This window comes from Macaca fascicularis, chromosome X, assembly GCF_037993035.2.
Source record: "Macaca fascicularis isolate 582-1 chromosome X, T2T-MFA8v1.1".
Taxonomy (NCBI): Eukaryota; Metazoa; Chordata; class Mammalia; order Primates; family Cercopithecidae; genus Macaca; species Macaca fascicularis.
Genome location: NC_088395.1, coordinates 22,339,584 through 22,346,066, shown reverse-complemented (window position 1 = coordinate 22,346,066; position 6,483 = coordinate 22,339,584). Strand labels below are relative to the sequence as shown.

The 6,483-nt window shown below is 36.2% G+C and overlaps 1 pseudogene; it reads right to left on the bottom strand.

Annotated features, from left to right (window-relative positions):
* Positions 1–2,530: 2,530 nt before the first annotated feature.
* Positions 2,531–5,816, bottom strand: LOC102142732 (12S rRNA N(4)-cytidine methyltransferase METTL15-like; annotated as a pseudogene).
* Positions 5,817–6,483: the final 667 nt, after the last annotated feature.

The window sequence follows — 6,483 nt, the reverse complement described above, 5'->3', positions numbered from 1 at the left end:
TGATCTTTTGTATTTCAGTGGTGTCAGTTGTAATATCTCCTGTTTCGTTTCTTAGTGAGGTTATTTGGATTTTCTCCCATCTTCTCTTGGTTAATCTTGCTAATGGTCTATCAATTTTATTTATCTTTTCAAATAACCAGCTTTTTGTTTCATTTATCTTTTGTATTTTTTGTTTGTTTGTTTGTTTCAATTTCATTCAGTTCTCCTCTGATCTTTGTTATTTCCTTTCTTCTGCTGGGGTTGGGTTTCGTTTGTTCTTGTTTCTCTAGTTCCTTAAGGTGTGACCTTAGGTTATCTCCTGTTTAGTTTCTTAGTGAGGTTATATGGATTTTCTCTCTTCTTTTCTTGGTTAATCTTGCTAATGGTCTATTAATTTTATTTATCTTTTCAAATAACCAGCCTTTTGTTTCATTTATCTTTTGTTTTGTTTGTTTGTTTGTTTGTTTCAATTTCATTCAGTTCTGTTCTGATCTTGGTTATTTCCTTTCTTCTGCTGGGTTTGGGTTTTTTTCTTGTTTCTCTAGTTCCTTAAGTTCTCTAGTTCTCTAGCCTTAGATTGTCTGTTTGTGCTCTTCCAGACTTTTTGATGTAGGCATTTCGGGCTATGAACTTTCCTTTCAGCACCACCTTTTCTGTATCCCAGAGGTTTTGACAGGTTATGTCATTTTTGTCATTCAGTTCGAAGAATTTTTAAATTTCCATCTTGATTTCGTTTTTGACCCAATGCTCATTCAGGAGCAGGTTATTTAATTTCCATGTATTTGCATGGTTTTGAAGGTTCCTTTTGAAGTTGATTTCCAGTTTTATTCCACTGTGGTCTGAGAGAGTTCTTGTTACGATTTCAATTTTCTTCAATTTATTGAGGCTCTTTTTATGGCCCAATATATGCTCTGTCTTGGAGAAAGTTCCATGCACTGTTGAATAGAATGTGTATTCTGCAGTTGTTGGGTGAAATGTTCTATATATATCTGTTAAGTCCATGTGTTCCAAGGTATAGTTTAAATCCATTGTTTCTTTGTTGACTGTCTGTCTTGATGACCTGTCTCGTGCTGTCAGTGGAGTATTAAAGCCCACCGCTATTATTGTGTTGCTGTCTATCTCATTTCTTAGGTTTATTAGTAATTGTTTTATAACTTTGGGAGCTCTGGTGTTAGGTGCATATATGTTTAGGATTATGATATTTTCCTGTTGGGCAAGGCCTTTTACCATTATATACTGTCCCTCTTTGTCTCTTTTAACCACTGTTGCTTTAAAGTTTTGTGTGTGTGTGTTTTTTTTTTTGAGATTCAGAAATATTTTATTAGAAAAGTAATGCACATTCATTGTAACATCAGCTTTTATTTCTGTGTACCATATGAACTTCTCAAAACCGTTCTCCAATGTTAACCATTTAAAGCTCATTCATGTATCTTATTATGCATCCTACAACAAAGACTAGGAAGCAGGCAAGAATGACTATAAAACACAGCCTAGTTACAGAAAAGTTAATCTATTTTTACATGAAAACATTTTGAAACCAATTTTGTGTTTATTGAAGGATTTTTCTCATGCATATTATTAAAGATTTTTTTTTTTTCTGTCAGAGTATTAGTTTCCTAGGATTGCTATAACAAATTACCACAAACTGGGTACCTTAAAAGAGCAGAAATATATTCTGTCACCATTCTGGAGGCTAGAAGTGCAAAATCATGTTAGCAGGGTTGGCAACTCCTGGAACTCTGAGGGAGAATCTATTCCATGCATTTTTTCTATCTTCTGATGGTTGCCATGATGTATCACTCCAATCTGTGCTCTAGCTTCATGTGGCATTCTCTCTCCTGTGTCTCTATCTTCTCTTCTTTTTATTTTCCTTTTTTTTTTTTTTTTGAGACGGAGTCTCGTTCTGTTGCTCAGACTGGAGTGCAGTGGCGCAATCTCAGGTCACTGCAACCTCCACCTCCCGGATTCTAGTGAGTCTTGTGCCTCAGCCTCCTGGGTAGCTGACATTACAGGCACACATCACCATGCGTGGCTAATAAAAATTAACTGGTATTTTTAGTAGAGATGAGTTTTTGTCATATTGGCCAGGCTGGTCTTGAACTCCTGTACCTCAAGCTATTCACCCAGCCTGGCCTCCCAAAGTGCTGGGATTACAGGCGTGAGCCACCACACTGGCCATATCTTCTCTTATAAGGAACACCAGTCATGTTGGATTAAGGGCCTGCCCTGCTCCAGTATGACCTCATCTTAGCTACTTACAACCCCAATGACAGTATTTCCAAATAAGGTCACATTCTGAGGCTCTAGGAAATACATGAATTTTGGGGGGACACTGTTCAACCCAGTGCATTCAGTGTCTATTTAACATAAAAAATCCCACACTATACAGGATGAAAAAATGACTTATGAAATAGATGAATGATTGTTGAATATACAGATGTGATCTTTTATTTTCCAGTCACATACAGGGATAAGAATTTTGGGGGAATATGTCTCATCCACAAATATGTGTTACATGCAAAGAGAAATTTATACATTGTTCAAGTAGGATTCAGGGAATTAACCTAATTGCATTCTCTTGTTTCTATTTCAAGCATATTGTTCTCCAGATTTTTTTTTTTTTTTTCTAATTCTGATTTCCCTGCAGGATTGTTCAGATTTAAATAAAGCCTGTAAAGCAGAAGTAGTAAACAAGCCTGGGTACTAAAGTTAAATATTACAGAGGTAGTAAAATAAGTCTGAGGTAAATTCATGTATTTAATTCTTATCTATTTTGCCCATACAGTTACTCTGATATTTCATTCCCACCAACTTAAAATTTGTAACCATAATGGAGAATCTTTTTTCTGTATTTGAAAGAAGTTTACTGAGCAAATTGGTATAAATATGATTTCAAGGATAACTATTTAAGAGAATATTTATTTATATGTACCGTTAATCAACATGTCCCCTTCCATACCCCATGTGCCCTTTGACTAATTATCTCCAACTCATCCTTCGGGTCACAATTCAAGTATTATGTTCTCATACCTGGTTTCTGACAACAGATAAAATCCTTACTAGATGCTCTTATAGTACCATGTACGACTTGTTTGTAGTATTTGCCACTGTGTCCAATTTATAGTGATTTTTGTGATTATATCTAACATAATTTTCCTCTGCTAAACTCTATAGGATGTGGACTGTGGGCCATGTATGTTGTACTTACCTTTGCTTTTCTAATGACAAGTTCAGTACTTGCTTGAGTTTGCATTTTTACTTTGCTTTCAGTTATTGCTGAATAACTGAATAAATTAGAAGTATATATTACATATAAAAAGTTGACATGTGAATTATGAATCAGTCTCATCAATTTGTTAAAGAATCTTTTACCAAGTACTCTTTTTTGAGTAAACTTTTACCCTTGTTACAGTTAGCATATCTTTGTAACACCATTAAGGAAGCATTGATTTTACTGTGGTAAATAGTTTTCTATTTCAAATAGACTTGGCTGAGTTATTTTGATTAGCTTAATTAAAAAATACAAGATTCTAATAAGAGACTTTATTACTTGCTAAAGGCATTGTGAGCTATTATTAAAATAAATACAATTGACATGAAAGATAAGTTTTGTGAAACAATTCTTTGTAAGAATTTTACATTTTTACTTGGCTATATATGAACAAAATGGCCCATATCATACAGAAAAATCTCTTTAAAATAATAGACTATAATTTGAAAAATGAAATTTTGTCAGAACACATATTTGAACTAATATTTTAAAATTTAAAATTTGTAAAAAGCCTACATTTGAGAAAGCTATAGTAATTATTCACAAGTAGGGACATTAAAATTCATCCATAATCATCATTATTTGAGCCAGACAAAGGCTGTTGCAAATTGGAATATCTAAGTTCAAAATTTAGGACATGCAGGTATGATTTGACAGGTTGAGTTTACATATTTAGATAAATATAACATAGTATTATTTAAACAAAATTCCCTGGCCACAGGAAGGATTGCATTTCAAGAGTCCAATATGATGCAGAGATTAAAACATTTTTCCAGTCTTGAGATGCTTCTGCTCCCTGAGTGGAACTTTCTCTGTCATGGTAATATTTCCTACAGTTTCTTTTTGAGGGAGAAAAAATGCTAAATGCTATCAATTTTCAGACTGTCCCACACTTAAACTTGGATCAAGACATTCAGGAACATAACACGAGTAAAGATGAGAGAAATTGTGAGAAAAAAAATTTTGAAGAATAAGATGATGGTGACTTATAATTTGATAGTTCCTCTAAGCTTGGCTGAGCACCCTCTGGGGTTATCTTGTACATCCTGATCTTGTGGACTGAGTACCTTCTTGTGTATCAATTCCCACATTAAAGGAGCTCTTCTCATAGAGAATTCTTCCATGTTTTCATGATCTGAACCCAGTTACAATGTTTTCATCACTTGCTGTCTAACACTTAGGTTAAACTTTTCTGTCATGCTTATTCCAAGCAAAAATCTTTTGACGATGCGATCCTCTAGTGAATGGAAGGAGAGGGCAACAAGGCGACCACCAGGTCTCCGAAACTTCTGAACTGTCTTCAGTCCTGTGTAGAGTTCATTGAGTTCATTGTTCACAAATATGCGAAGAGCCTGGAAAGTCTTGGTGGCAATATGAGTAGATCGCTGTAGCAAGTCTTTTCCTGCATAAATAGCAGAGGGAGGGATTGCTCCTGCAATGATGCTGGCAAGCTGCTCAGTTCTGGTGATGGGGTAGATGCTGCGTGCTGGAGCGATTTTCTTGGCATGCTTCTCCTCCCCACATTTTCTTAGGATAGATGCAAGTGCCTGATGATCTAAAGCATTCCCAACATTAGCAGCAGTGGGCATGTCAAGGTACCTGCCAGCATCCATCCTCATGTCTAAGGGGCCGTCTTTCTGAAGGGAAAAACCTCTTTTGGGAGTATCAAGTTGCATGGAGGAACACCCAAGATCCATAAGAACTCCATCAAAAGTCCCTGGCTGCACTTCAGTTTTCATTAATAAGGCTTCATCCTGGCTGAACTGGCCCAGCATATCTCAGATTTGTTTAGGATACAACTCTGAAAGATGTTCAGCTAATACATAAGCTGTTGTGTCTCTGTCCAAGGCATACAGAACAATATCAATATCTGACTCCTTCTGTAGAATGGCTTTTATGTGCCCTCCTGAACCAAATGTCATATCTGGAAAAGCCTGTCCTTTTTGTGGTGACCAACAATGAACAACTTCATCCACCATTTCTGGAATATGTAATTTAGCCATAGTTTCAAAATCTCTATCTTGAGATCTGTTTAAATCCTGGGCTTGAGTTTGATCTGTTTGCTCCTGGGCTTCATATTCTTTATATTATTCTGCTGCAGTGTGTATGCTTTCTAGCCAGACACCTAAATTAGGTATGCCAGGTTCCAACCAACATGAAAGATATTCTTTATACATTCCACAAAAATATGGATATTGAAGCATTCTGTAGGTCAACAAATCTGAGGCACGAAGACTTCTCAGTTGGCCTCTAATTTGGGCCAGCGACTACCACTACAGTGCCGGAGAGCCTGAATTTGCCCACTTTAAAGTTTGTTTTGTATGATATAAGAATAGCTACCCCTGGTTGCTTTTGGTGTCCATTTGCATGAAATCCCTTTTTCTACCCCTTTACTTTAAGTTTATGTGAGTCCTTATGTGTTAGGTGAGTCTCCCGAGGCAGCAGATGGTTGGTGAGTTCTTATCCATTCTGCAGTTCTGTGTCTTTTAAGTGGAGCATTTAGGCCATTTACATTCAATGATAGTATTGAAATGTGAAGTACCATTGCTTCCACTGTGCTCTTTGTTGCCTGTGTACTTTGGTTTTTTGTTTTTTGCTTTTATATTTTCATTTTATAAGCCCTGTGTTATTTATGCTTTAAAGAGGTTCTGTCTTGATGTGTTTACAGGATTTGTTTCAAGATATAGAACTGCTTTTAGCAGTTCTTGTAGTGGTGGTTTGGTAATGGTGAATTCTCTCAGCATTTGTTTGTCTGAAAACGACTGTATCTTTCCTCCATGTACGTTACTCAGTTTCACTGGATACATAATTTTTGGCTGATACTTGTTTTGTTTGAGGAAGCTGAAGATAGGTCCCCAATCCCTTCTTGCTTATTAAGTTTCTGCTGAGAAATCTGCTGTTAATCTGATAGGATTTCCTTTACAGGTTACCTGGTGCTTCTGTCTCACAGCTCTAGATTCTTTCCTTCGTCTTAAATTTGGATAACCTGATGACAGTGTGCCCAGGTGAAGATATCTTTGTGCTTCTTGTATTTGGATGTCTAGGTCTCTTGCAAGGCCAGGGAAGTTTTCCTTGATTATTCCCCCAAATATGTTTTTCAGGCTTTCAGAATTCTCTTCTTTCTCAGGTACATCGATTGTTCTTAGGTTTGGTCATTTAACATGATCCCAGACTTCTTGGAGGCTTTGTTCATATTTTCTTACTCTATTTTCTTTGTTGGATTGGGTTAATTC